Raw genomic sequence first — 25,076 nt, forward strand, 5'->3', positions numbered from 1 at the left:
ATTACCTTTTCAAAGGGAGAAGAAAAACATACAACCTGGAAGAGATCAGATCAAATTGGAACATCCATTTCTAAATCGTCCTTGTCCCCATGAGGCCTTTAAAGTGACAAATTAGAATTTTTAACCATTTATGAAAGAATATAGATGATTTTTAATGACGGTAACTTCATCTAATCATTTTAAGGAAAGGAGAAATGTATTGGTTCGTATAATTCCAAAGCGCAGAATTAGCTTCAGCTTTTTTGTCAGCTTGACATCAAATGGTATCAGCGGGGCTCAGTTTCTCTCTCAGATCTCCTTAATTCCAGCATTGGAATTAAGATTGAAATCTTAAGCTACATGAGGAGTCAAGCTGGTGGCAGCAGCCTCAGCCTGCATGCTTCCAGAGTCAGTTACAGAACCGTAGAAATATTCTTTTGCCCAAAAGTCACAGTCTCATGAGATCTGGTTGGCTCTGGGTGAATTCCATAATTACCCTTGAACTAATCACCATGACAAGAAGAGGCAGCACAGAGGCTTACTGAGGCCCACATCTTTAACCTGGGTCAGAATTGTTGTCAGCTGGCTTCCTGGTACCACACAGACTGTGGGTAGGGAGGGCAGGTTCCTTGGAGGTAAATATATATGAGTATCAGAGGTGGATGAATGGAGACTGTGAAAACATTTCCAGGACTGTTAGGCACCTAGTAATCTTTCAATAAACTCATTGAGTGACTTGATCAGGTCTTTCTCCATTATATGTTAGAACTGTGCTTCTGTGTTTTTTCAATGTCGAGGTACACAGAAGATAATAGTAGTTCTGTGTTGCACTGAGGTGAGAAGGATCCTTGCGGCTAGAGGTCAATGGCTACTCTGGCAGCTCTAAGTGCTGAAAGAGTCAGTATCTCAACACATTACAGCACAGCAGCACATGGATGGGAAAACTCTGTTCATGAGCCAAGATCATATTTGGGAAAGGATACTTGATTAACAGCCTTAAGTCTTGGATTTTAGATCCAGATTTACCACATACTTGTTATAGGTAGTTGAGGAAGCAAGTCTCAATTTCTCTACATCGTTTTCTCCTTGTTGTAAAATAGAGATAATAATGCCTTCCTAGCACACCTCACAGAATTACTGAAAACATCATATGAAATAATGGTATTAGTATATTTTGTAAACTACAGAGTGTTACTACAAATGCAGAGAATTATTCCTATTCTCTGGGACTCAGTTTCCCCCTTAAAAAATAAGCTGGAGAATAAGATAGGATATGATCTCTGTAATACTTTCTCATACTGAATTTATAACTATTATTTTGCTTCATAGTTAAATAAATCCACAAGAGTCAGTGAGGTTGCTCAATGTAAATGTAACTGACAGTACAGACACATGGGTAAAATGAGGTTAGCCAGGATATGCATACTTATAAAGGCTTAAATTATTGATCCCATTACTTTAAAGGATATCTGAAAGAGCATTGAACATCATTTGCTTAAGCAAACATAAACAAAATAAGACCTGGATTAACCAAAACTCTAGTAAAGAGTTTGCAATGGACACATAATTATAAGCTTCATCCCAGATGCAGGAACAAATGTTAACAAGAGAATAGAAGCAGATTGCAGAAGTTAACTGGAGGTAATAGAAGATTCAGAGACCAGTCTGAACAAGGAGACAAGACAGAGATTGCTGACTATTACAGAGGACCTAATTTCTTTCAAACACAAATCAGTTTCCCTTCAAAATGCACACCACTTCAAAACTATGCCAGGAACACAAGGCAAAAGCAGAAATGTTCACCAAGGGTACCAGGGCAGACATAATCCTAAAATCAAGCTCAAGTTCTCAACGTCCTTCTTAGAGAGAGAAAACAGCCAATTAATGTCACAGGAATTCACTGAAACCATCTCTTTTGTACATACTAAAATTTTCCTGCTTAAAAATAGTAAGACACAAACTGAAAAGATTTCAATTTTATAATTTTCATCTTCTACCAGATTCTTGCCATGAAAAATGCAGCAGCAAAAGAGAAAAAAACAGGGTCCAGATAACTTCAATTGTAGCACACATAATTAGCATTCCTTGAATTCTGTAGAGTGTGTTTGGCAAAAATTCAAACAAATAAAATAAAAAAGAACACACATTCTCCAGTTCTTCTTATGCAGATTCAACATATAAAGATATTGGATTAAATATCTTGTATAATCTCAGAAGGCTCTCAAAATGAAAGAATGATGCAGTGATTACATTTCTAAGAAAACAATGCATTAGCAAAAGGGTAAATTCTGATTTCTTGTTTCCACCTCTTCTCCAAGTTTGCAAGTGAATTTAAGCCTCAAGAATATCTCACTGCCTGAAAGTTTGTGCTATAATGCAATACAGCTACTTTGTCCTCTTTCTGCTAATACAAGCACATAAAGAGTATGAAGGAAAAATGTATGTGAAAGTGCTTTGGGCTCTTGTATATAAAGTTAATAAAATATTTAATTACCTTTATGCTCATTGGCTAAACATCCAAGATTTTGTTAGCACAGTGTTGATGCTCCCTGAAAGATGCATTCAATGGCTATTTTGATGAAGCCAGCTCTGAGAATTAGTGCCACACATGTCAGCTGTATGAATACAGTCAGATGAATCAGTGGCATCAGTTAATTGAGTGAAAATATCAGACTAAATGTCGTATTTCCTAACCTCCGTGCTAATACCATAAAATCGATCCCAAAATGCCCAGATCATAAAGTACAAACATGACTATCCATTCTACCCTTTTGTTAGTGTTGTTAACATCAAAGAAAAGATATAGGATGGACAGAAATCATAATTCCTTATGGGCGGAAGAACCCTGAGGTGAGTGACACTCCTCAGTTTAGTTACCCATGCCCCAAATCTGGGAGTTTTTTTAATTTACTTTTAAAATTTTTTTTAACTTTTGTGGGTGCATAATAGATGTATATATTCTGGGTTACATGAGATGTACCCACTTGCTTTTTAAAAAAGTGTAATTTTTGTGGGTACATAGGTGTATATGTTTATGGGAGTACATGAGATATTTTAACACAAGCATGCAATGTGAAATAAGCATATCATTGAGAATGGGGTACCCATCCCCTCAAGCATTTATCCTTTAAATTACAAACAATCCGATTATACTCTTTAAGTTGTTTTAAAATGTGCAATTATTATTGACTATAGACACCCTGTTGTTCTATCAAATAGTAGGTTTTATTTGTTCTTTCTATTTTTTGTACCTCTGCCACGTTCCCCCAATCTCCCCACTATCTTTCTCAGCCTCTGGTCCATTCTACTCTCTATGTCCACTAGTTCAATTGTTTTGATTTTTAGATCCCATAAATAAATGAGAACATGCGACATTTGTCTTTCTGTGCCTGACTTATTTCACTTAATGTAATGATCTCCAGTTCCACCGGTGTTGTCGCAAATGACTGGATCTCCTTCTTTTTTATGGCGGAGTAGTACTCCTTTGTATATATATACCACATTTTCTTTATTCATTCATCTGTTGATGGACACTTAGGTTGCATCCAAATCTTAGCTATTGTAAACAGTGATGCAACAAACATAGGAGTGCAAATATCTCTTTGATATACTGATTTCCTTTCTTTTATAGGAAATACCCACTTTCTCAACTCCCATGTCTACTCCAACATCAAGTTCTGAGTTTGTACCTCAGGAAGAGAGTTCTTGAGTTTACCTCTAAAACAGAGTTTCTCAATCTCAGCACCATTGACATTGGGACTGGATAATTGGAGAGTGTTCTGTGCATTGTAGGATGGTTTCCAGCATCCCTGGCCTCTACTCAATAGACGCCAGTAGACATCCCTTTTCCCCCAACAATTGTAATGACAAAAAATATTTCCAAACATTGTCAAATATTGCTCCAGTTGAGAACCACTGCTCTCAAACCATCCGCTCCCTTCTTATCCACTGAAACCAGTGGCCCAAGCTGGCACCATCTCTTGGCACAACTACTATAATGAACTCCTAATTAATCTACTTACATTCACACTGCCCTCCCCTCAAATCTGATATCCATACTTCAGCCAGAGTGGGTTTTTTTTTTTTTAACATAAACTTGATCTGGTCCTTCAACCCCATCTCAACTTAAATTACTTTAGTGGCTTGTATTTGTTTTTAGGGGAAAATCTTTATAACTGCATGATCCAGTCTTTACCTACCTTTTTTGCCTCTAGTATTCCACACTTTTTTTAGTTCACTGTGTTCAAAAGCAACAATGCCTTTCCCTCAGTCCCTCCTAGCTTCCATGCTTCTACCTGCCTTGGAGCCCTTACATATGCTTCGCTCTCTGTCCTAAATGCTCTTGCCACCATGTCTCTTCTTCCTTAATTCATTCCTCAAATATTGAATGAGTTCCTAGTACCTTCAAGGCACTATTCTTGGAGTTGGGATTTCAGCAGTAAACATAACCTCCTGATCCCATGAAGTTTTTAACAAGTTGAGTCGAGATGACGAGGGAGAATAAAAAATAAACAAGTAAATTTATAAAATGTGGGATGGTGATAAATACAGCATAAGGGCAATGAGGAGTCCTGATAGAGACAGAGTTGCTATTTTCTATAGGGTCATCAGGGAAGAGCTCACTGATGTGGTGAGGGGGTATCTGGGGAAAGTGTTTTGGGCAGAGAACAAGATCAAAAGACTTCAAAATAAAGTTTACCTATATGTTCAAGGAACAGCAAGAACAGCAAGGAGGCCAGTGTGGTTGAACGTGACTATGTAAGAAGAGAGTGAAAGAAGATGAGGTCAGAAAGGTAGCAGGAGACCAATCACATAGGGGTCTATAAAACAAAATAACAACTACGAGATTTATTCTGAGTGAGATGTAATGAAGTCACGGTGAGAGGGATTTGAGCAGAGATCTAATATAATCTAACTTTCATTTTAATATGGTCACTCTGGCTGCTATGTGGAGAATAAGCTTTAAGAAGATAACAGCAAAAATAGGGAGACTATGTGGAAGTCTACTGCTTCACCTGTTTACCTCTTATACTTTCTTTATTTCCCTGTTTCATTTTCTGAGAAGTCTTTCCAATCTCCTATATGCTCTTATAACCCATGCAGCTGTCATTTATGTAGCACTTGTCATCCTTGCAATTTTACATTTATTTATGTGATTACCTGATTAACATCTGTCTTCTCCACAGTTGTGTTACCTTCTTCAAAACATGATTCTTATCAGTTTTCCTTCTCCAGTCTTTAGCAAAGTATAGAATACCGTTGACTCTCAATAAATGCAAGGAAAGGGAAAGAAGGAAAGAGGGAAGGGAGAGAGGCAGGAAAATATTGACATAATAGTTATTTTACAGATTCTGATATAATTGCTCCAAAGTGAGGCAATAATCTGGGACAAGCAGAGTCAGATTATTTTTGCAATAGCTATAGGAAAGATTATGCCCTCCCATCTAAGGGAAGTGTGGATCACCAAGAAATAGCAGTAACACCTAACATCTATTGAAAGCTTACTAGGTCCCCTGTACTTATTTAAATTATCCCATCGAATCCTCTCAACAACCTTAAGAGGTTTGTATCATTACATTTTTCAGATGAGTAAATGTACTTAGAGAGGTTAATTACATAGCCAAAAAGCTACAAAGCTGAGGGTTTGAATCCTCATGTTTAGCCACCATGCACACTGCCTCCTGCAGGGACAGTCAATAACAATTTTATTAAAGATTTAGCTCCCGCAATCCCATTCCTGAAAACCCGTTGTGTCAAACAAATAGCAGGGTTCAAATGCAGATGAATTTCTGGGCACATCTAATTCGTACATTTTCCCCCAACAGAAACAATTCCAATCAGCGTCATACAGTTTCATTTGAAATTGTAATGAGGCACGACAAGTAAAAAGAAAGAAGAGATGAGAATTAGAAATCAGAGCCAACTAACAGTAGAAGCTAGGAAGCTGTATTTGCTGCAGAATCAAAATACAAAACAGAATCTTTAACCTCAAACACCATTTAAAAGACCTTTGTTTGTTTAATATATTAACAAAGAATATAATTTAGTGTTACTTTGAGGCATAGAATAATTCTTATTTCAGGATGTTCAATAAGAACAATAACTGCCACAAAATGAATCTCTCCTTTTGATAAATCTTTACAGAGAAATAGGAGAAAAGTCAATTTAAGCCTATATTTTGATATTCTTTCATCACAGCTGCATAATCAAACATAGAGTTTCTAAAATATTTATGGCAACTTCTATCATTTAAATCTTTCCAGTGAATTTCATTTTTCCCAAAGAGGAACTTTCCTTTTTCCAAATGGAAACTATAGACATATACATACCTACATATATGTATATGGATATGTTTCTATCTCTAAACACATATATGTGTATGTGACATATACACATATATATACACATGTATGTCTATTTCTAAACGTGTGTGTATGTATATATATATGTATCCATATCTATAGACATACGCATAAAATCCATAGACATATACATATATCTACATATATATACATATAGACATACATATATGTCTATAGATATGAATACATATATATAGCATCCTCTCTTAAACAGCCAGTAGGAATGTAAACTGGTTCAACCTTTTGGAAGGCATTTAGAGAGCACACATTAAATTCTTACAATGTTCACATTTTTTAACCCAATAATACAATGTCTAGGTATATGCCTTATGAGAAAACAGATTTAACTACAAGTATAGCTATTCCATTATATTTTATAGTAGTAAAAACAACCACATAGATAAAATCTATCTAACAAAGGGAGACAAGTCAATCAATTATGGCACATCCACTGAAATACTATGCAATCATTATAAATAAAGCTGTAAAAGTACATTTATCAACTTAGGACTGTGTTTAACACTATACTATTAAGTTAAAACAAATCAGAAATAGTAAACTTAGTATACTCTCACCTTTATAAAAACATTACAGACAGAAATAAAACCATAAGAACAATTATTAAAACAATATTAGTCGTTGAAACTAAGATTATGATTTATGATATAATTTTATGAATTATATATACACATGTGTGTTCAGTCTATATGTGATTTATATGTATATGTGTGTGTATGATTTTCATAGTTTCTAAAGAAAAAAGTTGGCCAAGATATATGTTCCTTTCTAGAAAAAAATTACCAATGTTATTTGTTAAACATAAAATCCCTATAGCCAGTTACCTTAAAAAACACTATGAGATATAAAATATATATAATCAAAGTCAAAGGCTTAAGATATTGAATGATACAATGAATAAAATAAAATTTATCCAACAGCCTCTACTAACTGTATTCTGAACCATAGATAGATAATGGTTGCTAGTCCCTTTTTACAAAGATATCCTACATTAGCCAGTCATTTTCCCTAATCTGCATTTTTCCTAAGCCTTTTAAGATTGTTAGAAAGCTAAATCAAGTGTCTTACTGTAATAAAAATACCCACTGTGTTACCACTCAGCTTGTTAAGGAATCAAAGAAAGAAATTAAGTTAGTTTGGCATGATTTGTTTTTGATGAACCCATGTTGCCTTCTAATTATCACATTATTTTCCTCCAGATGTTTGCAAATTGAGTGAGCATAGAGATTCTCTTTGTTGAAATGCACCATGAAAGCCCTGGACAATAGACTATATTTGAAAGCTTTTGAGTTACTGGATTTGCTAGCATTTAAAACGGAGCTTTTCTGGCTGAAAGAAAATGTGCACAAAACTTAAAACATGACTATAATTATTGAAATTGGCTATGTGAAAGTAATGGAGCTAATGATTGAAAAAAACCCTCTGAATCCTATATATTAAGGAAGACTCAAGGCGGTAGTGGCATGAAAACTCAAACATGGTTATGTAAATGTGGATACACATGTATAGAGTGACAAGTAAAAACACACATATCTCTATTGTTTGGCAACACACTGATCAACTTTATTATGATTTATTCACAGAAAATTGAAAGTTAGTTTGTATTCCCTGGTCACATCCTACCCAACAAAGCAGTTTCACTGCAGCATAGAATCCCCTGGTGAATAATTGAGACCTAACTTCAGGTAAGGTAAACAAGGAAATTAAGCTGCATTTTTTCAATACTTTTATCTAATATCAGCAATAGCAATAAGTAGACAAAACACTCGCCAAGAAGGTTGACCTCTGTGTCTCCCTTTATTTACAAAGCAAGGTTAATGATACCAGGCCAGGAAAAGGGTATAATGAATGAATGAGACATACTGTGAAGACAGAATGCTAACAAAATAAGTAGTGATCTAATATCAAGAAATAAGAATATAAACATGGAATCTTTTAAATATTCCCTTTGGACTGTAACAGAAGTAGAAGCAAAAGGCAATGTTAGAATGCAGAACTGATTAGATTCTCTTATAACCTAGCACATGTGAATGCTTATTAATTCACTCTTGGCAAAATTGGCCAAGTCAGTATTTACATAAATTTAATGTAACAGCATTGGAATGCTTATAAAATTTCAAGGCAAATCAAGTGTCTCTTGCGTGCTCCTACTAGCACTATATCTCCTCTTCTCAAAACTATGTTTGACAGAAGAAAAGAGAAGCAGGGAGTCACCAAAACAGCCTTTATTGCAGCCAAATTCCCTGAGCTGCTTGATTATATCACTATAAATACTCAAAAGGCAGAAAAAGAAAAAAAAAATGGAAGAAAGGAAGGAAGGAAGGAAGGAAGAGGAGAATGTAAAAAAAAAGAAAGAAAAAGAAAGAGGGATGGAGAGAGTTAAAGGAAAGAAAAGAGGGAGAAAGGACAGAAAGAGAAAGGAAAGAAGGGGAAGGGAAAAAAAGAGAAAAAGAACTCAAACATTGAACATGCCTTCACATATTCATTTAGCTTTATAACAACTTGAATTCCCAGAGAGTCAGTTCTTGATATTCTTTATTACTCTGGAAACTTCAAGAGATTTACAATCTTGAAATATTTATAAATGCATCTGGCTCATTCTGAAATCACATTTCCTTCTAGTGTTACATGCATGCTGGGAACTTTCTGACATCACAAATTAATTGCCTAAAGTTTCACTGCTAAGAATATTGTAGGACAATTCTCCATGTTACTCTAGACTTAGTAGTACTAGGAACACACAAGACAGCCCTGCTGAGAAGGAGATGCTGAGTGGCTGGATAGATGCACCTACTACCTAACCAAAGTCTCCTATCATCACTTTTACCATGAACTTTATGCAAATTTGGCAAAATTATGCATTCTAACATACCAAGAGATCATTGGAGTTATTGAAAACGTATTTGTTAAATACGCCACAAGGTTTCACTGTACAGAGCAAACTTTAACATTTTTCTTTCCCTATTTCAGTGCTTTCCTTCACAAATTCCCATCAAATACTTAGGATTTTCACACTGAGTCCTGATGACAAAACCCTCCACTTTGACTTCATCACCTATTGCTACTGATAGTGATCAACAATCCAAACGATTCTCTGTCTCCCTTCCTCTGTCAATATTCTTACTTTATGCTCATTTCTTCAGAGATTTGGTCTTTAGCAAGTAATCTGTAGAATGGTGGTCTTGACCATGTAATGCAAGTATTTTCAAAAACATTTTCTCAAAATACAGTGATTTAACCCAAAGGAAGACAGAGGTAATTGAAAACCCTAGGGCAAGCCGATTGAGAGAAACTTGGGGGTAAGGGAACATTTTAAAAGCCCATCAAATTATATCATGTAGTCTTCTGCCTGCCCTTCAATAATCTAAGTACTTTGATTTGATCATGGCATGTATCATAATTTGTATACATGTATCAAAATATCACTCTGTATCACATAAATATGTACAATGATGTGGCAACTAGAAATAAAAGGAAAAAATGAGAATGATAACTCATTTGCAATTTCTGTGGGTAAAGTGAATTTGGCACAGGGTACAACTCTAAGTGGCATTTCAGCTACAGTGGCTATTATCCAGATCCAGTGCTATTGTGACTCAAGTTAAGTGCTGCCTAGGCCCTTAATGGCTATTCCATTGGTGATACCCTCCCAGCACACTTGTTCCATGCCCACCTGAGCCTCTTAAACGTTTGCATATCCCTGGAATAATATTTAATAGCAGTCTGCTCTCCTGTTCCAAAAAAGAGCCTTTGATATCTAGTGTGTTGATTGTACTATGGAGATGGGATTTAAAACATCCACCCTAATTCAGTTGTTCTAAGTTGAAAAAAAATTACACAATTAATACATGTTAATCATATAAAAATTAGAGGGAATGGATAAACAAAAGGAAGAAAATAGAAACCAGTTGTAATCATACCACCCAGAAATAACCGTGTTATCATTTTGGGATCTACATCTAGAAGGATATATATTCTCCTTCCTTATCTCCCCTTTCTAAAATTGTACTGTTCTATGTGGTACTTTTTGTGTGTCCTATTATTCCTTACTATATGTGATCAATTTTTATGTAATAAAATTCTGCAAAGGAATTTTTAAATTATGTTTTCTGATATGTCATAAGCCATAGTGATGTGTGATCCTCTAACACGTCCTGTGATAGAATCATGAGGAATGAAGATTTGGAAATAGACAGAAAATTAAAAGAAAAGGGGAGAATGTTGACAGGTGTATAAAATTCCTAGCTAATTCATTGCAAATTCCTAGCTAATTCAACATTCTTGTGCTATGGAGAGTGATTGGTTTTCCATATTTATCTATGTATATCTATGAATTTCTATGCATTAATTCAAAGAAAGGCTCTCCGTTCTTAGAAATTTCAAAGGAAAATATTTACTACTTCCCTTAATTGGAATCATATCTCTTAATGCTGTTAGTCAAATGTGAAATTGCAACCAAAATTATCTCAAAATGATTATAAAATGTAGTTATTTCTGTTAGCAATTTCCATTTAAAATAAAATGTTATGAATTCTTCATAGCTATCACTCTAGCAAGCAAATAAATCAAAATTAAAGTTCAAAACTCTTACTGTGTCCAAAAGCAGTACCTCTAAATCAAACAAGTAAATTTTAGTAATGCAATATCTTCTTCGCCAAGGGATTTGAAAGTCTGAATGGGAAAAATAATCATCCTCACTTATTTTAACAACAAAAATGCTTTTCCTCTACCTAGCTTAAAATAAAAGACATATTTCTCCCTTAGAACAGCAAAATATAAGGAAACTGCAGTCTCTGTTATGTTAAAATTAATACAAAAAATAGCTCTGAGAGCTTGGGAAAAAATATATTAAAATTGTGTCATGTTGAGATCATTCTTTGCTCACATAAAACCATGAGGCTAATAAAATCTACAACACAATGGAGGACATCACACAAGTGATGGGATTTTTGTCTGTAATACTAGTTTAAAGATAACTGCCCTCAAACAGTCATCAATCATAATGTGCTTTGTACCAAGAAACATCTTTTCGTCTTTCAATCTTTCTGAAAGTGTCTCAAAGTACGTCACAGTCATAATCTCAGTTCTGAGTTCATTTCCTCTCAGAAAAATGAACTCAGTTCTGAGTTCATTTTCCTATTATGCAAAAGATCCATTTGCATAATACCAGCTTCTTGATATTTGAGGCAACATCATGAATTAGCTAAGTCTTGGGTTTCTCTTCATTCTTTCTTTCATTGCCAATTTTTTAGACTGTTTCTTGATTGTTATATTCTTCGTCTACAAAATGTAAACTATAAAGCCCTTATGTATAGTGCCTGCTACAATTTTAGAATAGAAGGATAAAGAATCATCTAAAATGATGTTTTTGGGTTTTTTGTTTGCTTACATGTATTGAGCTTCTAAGCTTTTTCTAACTTACCTAGCTTAGCTAGTAGACATTAACTATTTGTAGAATAAGAAAGCCAGAGATATGTCTTTGGACATAATATGTTGTTAAATAATATATAAATATATGCACACAATAAGTCCACACCTAAAATCATTGTTAGGTTCTTGTAAACAGTGATGTCAAGCAAAATGACTCTTGTTTATATCATTTAGGCTGGGATAAAATTTGTTTCATTATAGAGTAGTCATTTCCCTTAAAGTCAAGTTTCTAAGAACCTATCAATGACATTGAGGACTTACTGTATATATCCCTGTTCTCATTTTAATGTTCTACCTACTTACACAAGTAATTTTTAAGTGTGATCAAAAACTCCTTAGTATACCTGTCAGTACTTACAATATGACTCTTTGGATTTTTATATAAATTATTAAAATTCCTTATAATCATTTGTCATTCATATCACACGAAAAATGGATTCTTCTTTGGAGTTTATTTTATGTGAAGTTTGTGGTGGTATTTTGGTGGGGTAGTTGCTGTTATTAGTGCCATATGACGCACAAAAATGTCAATGTTTTCAAAGCTTCATATCAAGAATATGCAAACCTCCATATTTTTTAAAAAAATACAGAAAGGGCTATTTCACTTTCCTCAGATTTCTATATTTTACTTGTCTCTCTTCTCACTCCACTTCTGCCACTACCCCCATTCTTATTTATCTGTTAAAAATACCACTAGGCTGGGCATGTCGACACATCACTGTAGTCCCAGCTACTCAGAAGTGGGAGGCTACTGAGGTGGGAGGCTTGCTTGAGCCCAGGAGGTTGAAGTTGCTGCGAGTTGTGACCACTCCACTGCACTCCAGCCTGGATGACAAAGCAAGACCCTGTCTCAAAAAAAAAAAAAAAAAATCACTGAATTTTTAAGAATTTGTCCTAATGAATAATTCTTGGATTTTCAAGACTTCCATTTATCCCTGAGAACAGCTGATCACTTCCTCTTAACTAGCTAAGTAGTTAATCTATTATGGTTAATAATTCAAGTAAGAAATTTGTATTAGTTTCCTCAGGCTGCTGTAACAAAGTACCACAAACTGGGTGGCTAAAAACAATGGAAATGTATTTTCTCACAGTTCCAAAGGGTAGAAGCCAAAATTAGGGAATCAGCAAAGCGGTGTTCTCTCTGAGACTCTGGATAGAATCCTTCCTTACCTCCTCCCAGTTTCTGGTGGTCACCACCAATCCTTGGCATTCCTTGGCTTGCAGCTGCATCACTCTGATCTTGACTTCTATCACCACATGGCATTTTCCCTAGGTATGTGTGTGTCTCTTCTCATCTCACAAGGGCACCAGTCATATTGGATTAAGAGTCCACCTTACTTCAGTATGACTTCATCTTAATTTACATCTGTTATGACTCTATTTCCAAATTGGGCCATATTCACAAGAACCAGATGTCAGGACCTCAACAGATCTTTTTGGGGAACATATTTCAACCCACAACAGTATCCCATAAAGGCATAGCCAACACAATTATAACAAAGAAAAGGGGTCTAGCAACATATTCCCACAGTTGAATGTGAAAACCATCGTAGCTGAGTATATGGGATACTCTATTTCCAGGAGGATGTAATAATGATTTTAGAAAGAAAAGAGTCGAAGTTATTTGCCAGAGTTAACCTGAGTTCTCTTCTTAGGCAGTTCTTCTAAGAATAAGTGCAGAAGTCTGTTACATTAATAACCAAGGGCAAAATGTGGTCTGTAGTAATTATACTGATAACATGATCAACTAATGAAGTTCATTAGTCTAGTTGATGGAAACAGGAATTTATTGACTTTTTTATTTGCCACTAGTTAATGAGTACTGTATAGAGTGACACTATCCAAGACAAGTATGAAGCCAAATGCATTCTTCTAGCAACTCATTGGTCTTAATTAAACTGTGCTTTTAACTCATTTAAGCAAAAATCACCCAGAGCATGTAAAATTTAAACACCTATTTAAGCAATAATACATATAAGTACTGTATTAATTATGGATAGGCCAATTATTGCTACTAAATTTAAAATGTTCCAATGTGATTTCACACTGTTCAAGTTCAAACTTCTTTGAGTTAATTTTGTTAATTTTACTATAATTTAAACTGTATTGGTCCCAGGATATATATGAGTCCAACCATATATTTGTCCCAGGAAAAACCAGAATTGAAGCCCCAACTAAAATTATTCAATAAAATATGTCCTCAGATTACCAAATTTACTAAGAATAGGTTATATTCACAAAACATCAGAAATCAAGCAATCAATAAAATTAGTGGTTTGCTTTTCAAGGTAGAAAAATATATCTAGAAAAAAATAAAATAAAAATATTTTTCAATATACCAAGAAACTATATGTTCTCATCGTCTAATCCCAGCTTCCTACCAATTCTGTTTTTTTAGATTCTTCAGAAAGTATCATCACTATCATGTCTTGATTTACATGTATCATTCTGCACATATTCACTGAACTATTAGGATATACACTTAGATTTGAACCAAAGACCCTGGGCAAATATGTCAAGTTTACAATACGGCAGAGCCAATTCATTTAACAAGCTTTTGAAAAGGCAGAGTGAGAGGGCAGCAGTCCTGTATCTTTGCCCAGTACAAAAGGAGGGTCAAAAACCATTCCTTAACTTCCAATGCCTGGCAGAAATTTTATACTACGCTTGTTTCAGATGGTTTTCTTGATCCCCATTATGTTTTTAGCTCAGCAGAGGAAAGAGACCGTTTTTAAAATGTCACAGTGGGAAGTACTTTAATATTGAGTAGTAAATCCCCAGAGGCAAATGCAAAATACATCCACATTGTTAACAGTACCTTTGAAGCAGGCACAAGATTGTTAAAACAAGTAACATAGGTTTCTTTCCTTTGGTTGAAGTTGTATCTGGTTAGTGGTTACTTAGGGTGGGGAAAAGGAGAAGAGTTTTCCATAAAACATATTTTTTTTTATTCTTAGGTGTTTTATATTGTGCCACAAAATATATGATTTTCCTCTCATCTTCCATCAATCTGTTAACCTGTTTCCTAAATGTAATAAAGGAAATTATATATAGAACAAACAGTGATGTTAAATTGAGTACTGAATACCTGAAAAGGTCAACTTGTCTGTTGTACTATGTTTAATAGCATCATTGTAGGTCACTGCTACCCCATCCCTTGCACAAAATCACCAAGAACAATTTTTACATATTAGACACAGGAAGAATTATGAATATTCATATGTGAACTAATTAATTTTCTAGAATGACAGATCCTTTCAAGGAAAAAATGTTGGCCTCATTTTATTTATTGTATGGAAGAAAATAACAAAGATATATAACAACTCCAAACTACAGTCTCTGGAGATTAAAATCAAGAATGGTGCTTTTACAAAGCTGGAAATAGAAATATTAAGATCTTCTGAAACTTCCACACAGCCCCTTCTGGTGCCTTTTGATGCTTTTTCTTCCTAATCTTATTTGATTTTTATTGTCCCCACTCTAAAAGATTTAACTTATCTATTTTCAAAAGTGCTTAGATTTTCGGTATCCATTGCAACTCTTTTGTAGGCAAAATTGGTATTTTGATCTCTGACGTTGAACATCTGCAAACTAAATTTATATGCATGATAATGACACACAATCATAAAGGATGTGAAATATTCTGTCTGTGTTATAACAGATGTCAATTTTTGTTGCTTGTTATTACTAAAAGGGGAAATGGCGCTCCTCTCTGTGACAAGTAATGTTGCTTCTAGTCCCTAGCAATAAATGTACCTAGAATATGTGCAGAAGTGGCACTCAGCCTGAATATCCATCACCGTTTTGATTGTTTGAAATGCATCTGGTCCCTTTGAGTATATTTACTGTGATTACCCAGTTCAAGCCTTTTCACACTATTGCATGTGCCTTCAAATGACAGTAATGAAAATAACTGCAACCATTATTATAGGTTTTAGGACTTTGCCATCTGTTGAGTATTAGCCTTTGCCATTCCCCAACTGGCATTCCAGTGAGCCAAAATTACACAGAAGCTACCCTATAACACTGCATTTTTATATCACCTTTCATTTTCCACACATCAAATATAAGGCATTCCTTAAACAGTCCTATTAGAATCTAGTAATTAAGAATGAATCTGAATGAATTCACTTGAAGTTATTTCAAATGTTAAAATACAAAGGAAAAGCTTTAGAAGTAAATATGGCAATATGGTATGCAGTTCTGAGAATTAGCAATGATGTACAATGTTGTGATATTTAAGAATCAATCTAAAATGGTGGAGAAAAAATGACAAGCATGTTACTATTTCCATATAATATAAATTATTTGGAAGTACTCAGTGTATCCCCTCTATGACATGAGTAAATAAATTTGGGCTTATTTGAGGCTACAGACTTCCAATTAATCAGAAAGTCAGCATTTTGACCAGCCACAAATTCATAAGAAATGTGTATTCACAAATCTCAAAACTGGTATTTGTTTATGCTATTGCCACTAGTCTAGTACCATATTGGAACCTGCCTATAATACTTTGTTTTAGAAAATAATTCAATACAAATTCCAAATCACAAATAAGGCATATATATTGTGTGATAAAATATTATAGATTCTAAATTGCAATGAAAAACATATAACCATGAAGCTCAAACTTTGACTGAAAATTGTATTTTTTATATTGTTCACTTCAAAGCCCCTCTTGCATAAGTCAATTTTAACCAAAAATATGGTGAGAGAAAAGCAATCTACTATGTAACAAAGAAAGGAAATCATACAGTAAGAAAGCAGGAATAGTGCAACTAAAAAGAAAATGCAGGTGAAACCAATTTAGTGTATTTTCTCATTGTAACACTTTATATTCCATTCATACCACTCAAAGAGTACATTTAGTGTTGGATATATTATAGGTAGGTGCTCAAGTTGTGTTTTTGTACAAGATAATTAGAAATGTAAAAGATCAGGCTATATTGAAAATGGTTGCAGAGAATATTGAATCAACAGATTTAAAAAATACATGATGTTTTATAACAACTTAATCCAAATCACTTCTTATATCATTCTAAATGTACCAAGTAGCACATGATTTTGACTTAGAAAATGCCACCAACATTAAGGGCAGCTACCAGCTTAGTCTTTAGAAGAAAGGATGGAAACATACACTTTTTTAAAATTTTTTTCCTCATTTGCACACCACTGATAATATCGCATAGCTAACACACTATCTTCATTGCATTTGTCCCAAGAAAGAACAATGATTTGGGGTGCTCATTTTAAAGAATGTGTAAGAATAGATTTCAATAATAGTCTTGATATTTTTAGCAGAATTAAAGATTAACTTTCTTATGCTCAGTTTTTGAGAAAGTAAATAAGGAAAGAATAAATAAGCAATAAAACATACCTGGAATGATTTTTTAATTAAAAGAAAAATCCAGCAAATAAAGGAGAGGATGCCAAGGAGATTACACAGTGTGGTGAAAGATAAAATGCATTCCTTCCTACTAAGATCCTGGAGAGAGTAAAAAATAAAAATAAAAAGTGTGTACCTTTCAATGTCACTTAGAGAACAAACAAAAACAGTAAAATTATATTCTATCCAAAAGTAGACTTGGAAAAATAATTCTAATAGGTAAAAGCTGAAAAGATATCACAAAATGTGGAAAAGCTAAACAAATGATAGTAATGACAAATGATACCCAAAATGATGAAGGCAGACTTGAGGGGTCTTAAGCAAATGGCTGGAATCCTCTACCTGGAAGGTGGCTGATGACAAAATTATTGATTCAATCTTAATGACAATGTGTCCAGCTGAACAAAAAAAAAAACAAAATTAGTAAGAACAATAACGTTTAAAAAGGTGATAGTGGCTGTTGAGGTCACTAAGAACACTCTGTAATACACGTTGCTACCTGGAATACTTACCTGTATTTCTATTCAAAATGCTTTATACTACTGAATAGGTTTCAGAGTAATAAGCTTACTTCCTTCAAAAATGTTCCAACAAATTTGGACATAGCCCATGTATGCTCCTTACTTACAGTCAATAACAATTCAATTTAACAAATATCTCTTAGGCATTACCATATTCTAGGCATTATGCTAAGAGCTGCAAAAGACACAAGGTAGACAGAGCACGGTAGCTCATGTCTGTAATCCCAGCACTTTGGGAGCCCCAGGCAGGCAGATCACCTGAGGCTAGGAGTTCGAGACCAACCTGACCAACGTGGTAAAACCCCGTCTCTACTAAAAATACAAAAATTAGCTGTGCATGGTGGTGGGCGCCTGTAATCCCAGCTACTCGGGAGGCTGAGGCAGGAAGGCAGAGGTTGCAGAGAGCCAAGATTGTGCCACTGCACTCCAGCCTGGGCAACAGAGTGAGACTCTGTCGAAAAAAAAGACACAAGGGTAAGTCCACTATTGTTGAGTTTGTCCTATTCACTCCCCAGCCAACAGGAACATGATATTGGAGCTATGAAGGTGGACCCTGCCTTTATACAGATAATAGCAGAGTAGAGAACACTGACATTAAATGAGTCTTCACAACAAATTGTGAGAATGATAATCCTCTCCTTCCAGACTTAAAATCTAGTAGAGAAAGCAATATGTAAACATGGAGTTAAGGTAAGACTGACTGAGAATTATGCTTAATATAAATGAGCTGAATAGCAGAGTAAAGAAAGACATTAATTCTGAGAACATTCAAAAGAAAGAGGATTTGAACAGCCTTAGCCAGATGGATAATGAAGGGGAAAGGGCATTTGAGACAAAGGAACCCAGTACCCAAAGCTGTACCTATTCATATGTCAGAGACCAAAGTATAAATCAGAAAGTTTAAGGGGAAACAGTCAAAAGATCATGAGGAGTCTTAAAAACAGGCCAGGGAGACTGAGTTTATTCTATAGACACAAGAGAAAGCAAGTAAAGATTTTTGAGTTTAGGAATAATGTGTTCAGATCTCTAATGCAGGAAGAAAAATTTGGAACACATTCGTGGATCACTTACTATTTTAAATATAAAGAGAAATAACTAAAAGAGCATATAGCACCAAAATATTAACAAAAGTAAAATTTTTGAGTAACAGAATTTAACTACTCTTGCCTATTGGCATTTTCTAAATGTTTTACAATGAACATGACTGGTGTTTGTACTTTTAAAAGCAAGTTGTATACTTTTCTGATATACTATATCCACCAATACTAAACATACTAATTATTATTACTATAGCATATATATAAGAAATTGGAGGCAAAAGAAAATTGAAAGCCATAAAAGTATTTAACTTTCGGTATTGATTAAGCTAAAATGTGGCCATTGGTCTTTGGTCTGGACTTTTATTGTAATTGATTTAAAGCCAAATATTTCCAGCAGCCAACAAATGATGGCATTTTACCAAATATCCTGCAGTCTGGTCCTAGAATAGCATTGTGGCTCTATGAGTTACAGGAAGAACAGCCAGTTGGATCACAAATCTGGGAAGTGAAGGAGTTTATCATCACAGAGCAGTTAGGCCCTAAATAAGCACAAGGTTACAGTGATTTCCTGTATTTTAAGGAATCGGGTCCTGACATGATCTATTCCATGATAAGTAGATGTACCTCTTATGGGACTTGTCCCTATTTTCAGAGAAAGAAAATCCAAGCATAATATTGGTGAGGACAAGGGTCAGCATCACTAACCATCCCTGGAATAATATTCCTTGGTCTTCACATGAGGAAGAAAAGGAAAATGGTGAAGGGACTGAGAACTTTCATCCTGAAGAACAGGTAGAGAGCACTGAGAACTTGGGTAACCTCAGAGTCACTGGATACACCAATTTGGTGGCATTGTCTTTTTGCATTTTTTTCCCTTAATGCATTGAAAAGTGATTTGGCAACAAAAATGATATTTTTTTCACTTCCTCTTAGTCTGGTTCTCCTATGACCAAACACCATAGTAGATTAAAATTCAGATACTAATAAAAGAAGTTTGGTTACTTCCTTTAATGAGATTTTTTAAAAAACAGAAAAGAAAAATGATAGTAACTAATTGCATAAGGCTCAGGAAGGAAGAAATTGTGATCACCATGTGGAAAAATATATAAACTCATCCCTCGGTATCTGAGGGACATTGGTTCCAGGACCTCCTGTGGATACCAAAATTTGGGGATGCTCAAGTTCCTGATATAAGATGTCATAATATTTGCATGTAAATTATGCATAGCCTTCCATATACTTTAAATCATCTCTATGTTACTTATAATACCTAATGCAATAAATTTTATGTAAATGGTTTTTATGCTATTTTATGTAGACAATAGTAACAAAAAAAAGGTGTACACATTCAGTACAGACACAATTTTTTTTAATCTTTTTGATCCAAGATTGGTTAAATCCATGGATGCAGAACCCAGGGATAACAGAGGGACAACTGTATATACTTCTGTTTTTAAACAAAGTGTTTGCATTTGTATGGAGTCCCCTAGTGAAAACAAAGTGGTTCATTTATATTATGCAATAAAATTTAAATACTCATGAAACCAAAAGTCAATCATAAGTAATAGAGAAGAGAGAAAGTTCAATGAAGGCAAGTGGTTTAAAGTTCAAGACTTAGAACTAGTTATCATACAACTTAATCCACATTTCTGCTCTGAACATCTACGTCTGATCTCCCCCAAACTGTTCTAGACAGAGCCTAGACATTGATGCAGGTCCACACAGCAGGATCTGCAAACCAGATCTGACCACAGTGACAGGTCTTTCACATATGTGGTACACAGAGGTACGTCAAGTAGATGGTTCAGTTATGCAATCTGATACCTGGTAACTGACGCTAAACAGATCAGAGAAGGGAGCCAACACCACTAGAAGCCAGTGGGTCAGGCACTGAATGGGCAAAAGCATAAATAGGAAATAAATTGAACCTTGCAAAATCTCCTGATTGGGATTTCAGGTTTCCAAATTAGCTTTTTACATGGTTCCTCTCAATCACTGGCATGGGTTTCCAAGGATTCGGTTAAAAAGTCAACACAGTAAAAAAGTAGGCAAAGACCCCAGAACGAGTATATACCCAATGCCCTGCAATAATCATTTTTTCAATATTTATTTACTGAATCGAACTTCTCATTTGAAGACCAACATTATATAAATAAGTATTTTCTTAGAAAGAAATTTGAAAATGTTGGAAAACACCCTCCACCAACGCCACCTTCTCTCCTTCAACTACTAATATTGTCTTCAGGTAATTCTCACTCCCACAATCCCACATCTTTCATTTCTTAAGCTCTTCCTCCAAAATTAACCTATTTTAGCATCTGCATAGTTATCGTAATATGACTGAAAGAAACATAAATAATGACTAAAGATGAAAATTATATTTGCTACTAAACTAATACCAACAATCCCTCCCTTCACCAAAAAAAAAAAAAAAATCTTACTATGTAAGGGTAACATGGGCACAAGTTATGAACAAGTGTGGTTAAACAGCACTCTGTAATGGTGCTGTTTACTGGCTCCACTCACTCTAGCCTGCAGTACTAGTACAATAAACCAGGTCTTGAGTGCTAAGAATAGTGCAAATTGAAGTGATGGAACTTAGTGTTTGACAGGCAGATAAGAAATGAAGGAATTGAAGGCAGTAAGACAAACGGGTGAAAATTCATGCCTGATGAACAGGTAATCCTAAATTACAATGCAGAAAGACATGAAATGGCAGACATAGGTGCCTACCAGATCATGGCAGATCTCATACACTAAGCCAAGAAAATTGAATACTATTGTACTTACTAAGTGGGGAAGACAGGATGAGAATGAGATTTTCAAAAATGATGAGCCCAGAGGAGTAACACAGCATTAGGAAATAGAAGGATTCTGAAGGCCACAACAAAAGTCATGGCAGGGAGTTGTTAAGAAGATGAAATCGTAGAGTGTAATGACCTTCGTGAGTGCTGATGGCATTCTCTCATCCTGAATGTCCAACAAATCCCATGCCACCTATAACTATCCTTCTCACTCCTAAGGCTCAGCTCAAATATTTTCTCTTCCAGGAAGTCATCTCTTTGAGAACTGCTTCTTCATCTCTTCTCCCACAGCCTTCTATTTGTTCCTCTTATAACACAGTTCATTCTACATTGTATTCGAGTTAACTGTTTCCATGTCTACTGCCTCCATTATATCACAAACTCCTTTAAAGAGGGTCCCTGGCTAATTCATCCAATTATACCCCTTCTCCCAATAAATTTAGCACAATGCCTTTGCATAGAAGTTTGGATGAATAAATGAAGAAATTGAAATGTCTCAAAGAGACACTTTGCTGATTTTGCATTGCTATAGACATAACCAAATCCCAGAGCCAAGAGCAGGCATAAAATGATCAGAAACAATTAGGCTGGCTTCAGAAAACTCTTACCAGGCTATATAGAGAAAAAAGGAGTAACTGAAACTTGATCTATTTCAAGGAAAGCACTGATATTTGTTTCTTTACAGAAATATTTCTCTTTGCATCCCCCTGCAAATCATGACAATAATAACAGAGATACAAGTACATTTTATCTGTAAACTGCAAACAGAAAAATACTGACACTGTACAAATATACTTATGGTTCACTGAATAAAAAAGGTTTCTTTTCCTCTACCTGCTTGCTTCCCATTCCAACATTAAAATGGAAAAAGAAAACTCATCCTAATTGTTCCTTAGTTAGGAATAACCAAGCAAGGGCCCTTGGGGCTCCAAAGAGTCTAGTTACAGGAGAGAGGGGAAAAGTGACAAAGATAGCAGCTTCTCTTCTTTAGTTACAACTCCACCACCAAGGAAGGGAACTATGTCTATTTTCCCCCATATTAGCCAAAGAGAAGATTGGATACTAAGCTATTCATTAGCAACTTATCAAGCATTTTGGATCTCATAATTGAGAAAGGGTGAATTATAAAAGGAGAGCCATCCAGGCCTACTGCCTTCTTAAGAATTCCTCAGTATTAATACCACTCCTCCTAAATCCCTTTGAGGATAGCTGCTTAGATGCTGGGAGAAAATAATTGAACAATTTCATGGTGACATTAAACAGCAGCTCATAATTGACCTCAATATGAGTAGCAATAAAAATGGAGAGGATGACATATGCTCTATATATGAGCATGGGCAGGATTCAAACCTTAATGCCTTTAACTCCATCAAGGAAAGAACACATGAGAAAACTGCTTAATAATCATGCAAAGCCTATTTGCTTTCTATAGCAGAGCTGGAGGTTTTCATATCACCTCTGCTAATTGACTACACTGAAATGATAGGACCAGTCTCTACAGCAAAAGAACTCTCAGATTTGCATTGATCCAGGAATTGACCGATTTGGTAGTGCCGCTTGTTTGCTAAAAGGGCATTTCAATTGGCCAAATCAAAATGAAGTGTTGTGCAATTTTCTGTGTAATCAGCATTAACAGTAGTTAAGAATGACTGGTCTTCAGAGTAGTAAGGCATGTTGCCAAGTAGAAAGGTGATAGCTACTGCTCCCCACACTGCCCCCCACCCCCGACCCCCACCCAGATCCTCCTTTTACATCCTGGACCTGACTATATAAGCAGAGCTGGAGGCATTTACTCAGTTTTCTAATTCTTTAGACAACTCTGATGTCTCAATGAGCAAATAGAGGCTGTTTGATTTTTAAAACTGGTTCCTCTGGGTATCTGTCCCCATACAAATTTACATTAAAGAAAATTCTAGACATAAAGAAAGTACAAAATATCACTGAATGACTCATCAAGTAATTGTACAACCTTTATTCAAACTCACTATCTTCCCCAAGCCTGCTTTTACTCTTGTATTCCCTAACACAGGTGCTCTACCAACCACCCACTTGCCCACCCCATTATCTTTGGTTAGATTCTAGCACTGGACCCGAAGAGGTCTCCTAACCACCACATCTGTCCACCATGCATGTCCAACTAAGCAATCTAGCTAAATAAACTTTACCCTTTAATGGCCAAAACATCTTACTCTGGCTGAAAAGACCCAACTCTCTTTGTTGTTGTCAGTCTCTATTCTCATCTCCTGGACACTTCACCCACTCCCACCCCATTTAAAAATGTATCATAACTAGTATTTGCAGCTCTATGAATTCATGTTGTAGTAGCAAATCTCTTACATTTGCTAGACCCTTCCCTCAGCTGTGAATGACCGTCCCCACTTTGCCCAACTGGAAGGGCTCTCTTTATCCTCAGTGCTTTACCAAGGTGTCACTGACTCTATAAGCTGCCTTCCTTCCCATACCAAGATGATTCCCACAAAGAATATTAATAGTTCCTTTTCTATAGGATTCCTGCATGTTGCACATAGTTGTTTGACTGTATTTATCCTACTATATTAAAATTGTATGTATCCATTCTCCTTTATTAGAAGGTGAGCTCTTCAAGCACTACTCCTAAAGTAAAGCAGTGATTCAGAACACAGGCTTCAGAGTTCCCTGATGTCAAGTGCTAACATCAGCCTTTATCAACTGCATGACCTGGGCAAGTCACCTAACCTCTCTGTGCCTTAATGTCTTAACTGTAAAATAAGGATCATGATAATACATACCTTAGAGACCTATCAGGATTATTAGAAAATCTGATTTCTATAAAGCTTTAGCATAGTAAATGTTTAATGAGTGTTACTTACGATATTGAAAGGTAAATGACACCCATCTTTAATCTCCATTGGACACATAGTAGAGTCTTAGACATGACAGCTAACTGGCCTGCACAGGCTGATTTAAGAAATAATAGTAAAGTTCATTTCAATAGAAAACACTTTGGCAGTGGTTGATGTTAGATTTTGTGGGCCATTTAGCAGGAAACATTCTTCCAAGAGCCCTAATAACTAAATGTCTTCATTAACTCCTTCCAGGTACGCTATTCTGTCACTTTCCAAACTTTAATTCTGAAGCACTCTCATCCTTTTTAAGGTTTTATTTCTGTACCAATGCTGTCATTCTGTTCCTGAACAGAATTTCCCCAGGCAATTCAGAATTAGCTCATGAGCTTACTTACTTAGCAGAAATGAACTTCCCAATTTCAACCACTCTGCTCACCTTAGAAAAAACAGGATTTCAATAGCCCTCAACCTTAACTAATTTTATAAGTATAAAAATTGAATAATGCAAAATCGCCAGGAAAAAAATATATAATGCCTAAGTGAATACATATACCATTTGTTTTCTGTGACATGTACACCATAGACATATCAAACTTACATGCTAAATTTTTTTTTCTTTTATTATTATTATTATTATTATCATTATTATACTTTAGGTTTTATGGTACATGTGCGCAATGTGCAGGTAAGTTACATATGTATACATGTGCC

The 25,076-nt window shown here is 35.2% G+C and overlaps 1 protein-coding gene and 1 long non-coding RNA gene across 2 annotated transcripts in view; one reads left to right on the plus strand and one right to left on the minus strand.

Annotated features, from left to right (window-relative positions):
- Positions 1–25,076, minus strand: part of NXPH1 (neurexophilin 1) — a gene marked incomplete at its 5' end in the record, with an annotated part of 319,129 nt that overhangs the window by 124,816 nt on the left and 169,237 nt on the right.
- Positions 1–25,076, plus strand: part of LOC129060388 (uncharacterized) — a 35,920-nt gene that overhangs the window by 6,531 nt on the left and 4,313 nt on the right. Inside the window, exon 2 of the long non-coding RNA XR_008527066.1 lies at positions 7,943–8,044. This is a non-coding gene — a long non-coding RNA (uncharacterized LOC129060388). The remainder of the gene's footprint in view (positions 1–7,942; positions 8,045–25,076) is intronic.

This window comes from Pongo abelii, chromosome 6 (assembly GCF_028885655.2).
Source record: "Pongo abelii isolate AG06213 chromosome 6, NHGRI_mPonAbe1-v2.0_pri, whole genome shotgun sequence".
NCBI lineage: Eukaryota > Metazoa > Chordata > Mammalia > Primates > Hominidae > Pongo > Pongo abelii.